Below are 1728 nucleotides of genomic sequence, written 5' to 3'. Positions count from 1 at the left end.
GGGGAGCGGCGGGCGGGCGCCGGGGGGGAGCGGGGATCGCCCGTCGGCTTGCAGGGAGGTGGCAGGGATCACGGCTCCCGCTGCACAGAGCTTTTCTTTAAAAATAAAAATTGAGCAAATGTCCCTTCTCTCTTAAATACCTCAGCTCTAAGGACACGGGAACGAGGGTTGCCACAAAAATTGTGCGGAGTAGCCTGCACCTGCGGGAGACCCCGCGCGGCAGGAGAGCTCAGGGACGCACACACCTTTTGGCGGCCTCTGTCACAGAGGCGAAATGTGACCGACACGCTCAAGGGCACCTCTTGCTGTGGAGGGAGCCTGCTGACGAGCAGGAATATCTCGACAAGATCTCAGGATCCTGAGAAGCTGAGAGAAACGCCAGTAGAAGTTCCTGACATCTGCATCATCCGCCTTGCAGGCGTAGGAGAAGACCCTGTCATGAGGAAAGCATCACCGCCTTTATCCTGTGTGGGAAGCACAAAAATATGTTGCTGGGACGATCAAAGCTGTGGGGGAAAGGGGTATCGTGTTCTCACCAGTTCTGTGCTTTGCTTGAATTAAACTCCGGAAAAGCAATAAATTACTAATAACTTACCCGGTCATGCTTCCTATTTTGCTTTTAAGGGCCACATATCTCTGAACGGATCGCAGAGTCCTCAAATATATTTATTTTCAATCATACGAAGAGATATTTCACGAAATGCATTTTTATGCGACCTTAAGAAGAAAAAAAAAAAGTTTTTTTTTTTTAAAAAGCCCTAAAGGGAGTTGCCCTGAGCAGCTGCCTCCCAAAGCTGGTCGCTCTCAGGGCTGGCTGCAATGCCCGCACTTAATTTTCTGCCCTGGCAAATCCTAATTCCTATGAAGTCTGAAGGCTTAGTTAGATTTAAAAGTTCATTTCGGGAGCAGCTATCCCAAGCAGAAATCAAGCAGCGTATGCTGACGGCCGCCACAAAATGCGATTTTAAGGCATTCGTTAAAATTCACGCACTTCTGCCCTCTGCCCACGACTCCCAAGTGACCTGTCCCAGCACATCAGCGCCAGCCGGGGCTTCACAGCACACGTGCGTGTGTGCATTCAGCTGTGGAAACGGATCGGGCTGTAAACCGGGGGGCTTGGTTTGATCGGTTTGGTTTTCGGTTGGTTGGTTGGTTGGTTGGTTATTAGGGGGGTGCTTGTTTTGGTTTTGCTGCTTTTTTTTTTTCCTCCTTTAATTTAGTTTGAGCTAAGTTTTACTTAAATTAAAGGCAGGCACCTGCAGTATTTGCGCTAACGCTTTAGACCAGACAGGATACCCGAAACGCCGGTTCGGGTATTTCCATCTGTTCGAATGATTCTGTTAGACTTAAATGCGCCGCTCCTCCCCGTGCAGCGCCCAGCGGGACCAGGTGAGGCCCTCGCCCGGCGGCGGCTGCGGCCGCGGGCCCGGGGCGGGCGAGAAGAGCCTGACAGCCCTCACTGCGCCTCGCAGCGCTCATGACAGCTCTGTCCCTTCCCTCAACTTCGAGCGAGGGGCAGAGGCTGCGGCGAAGTCGCTAACATCTCGCTCGCATTTCCCAAGGCATCTGGAGTACAGACACCTGCCATCAGGTGTTGGAGCACCGTGGGTGGAGGGGATATCCAGGGGTGGGCGGGCAGGGGCGGGAAAGCGAACGCAAAGGCGCTTTCCCCGGCCACGGGAGCGTCCTCACACCGTCCGGAGCGGGCGGGTTAGCGAGCAGGGAGGC

This window comes from Geospiza fortis, unplaced genomic scaffold, assembly GCF_000277835.1.
Source record: "Geospiza fortis unplaced genomic scaffold, GeoFor_1.0 scaffold54, whole genome shotgun sequence".
Taxonomy (NCBI): Eukaryota; Metazoa; Chordata; class Aves; order Passeriformes; family Thraupidae; genus Geospiza; species Geospiza fortis.
The sequence above is the reverse complement of the archived record's forward strand: the minus strand, read 5'-3'. Positions refer to the sequence as shown.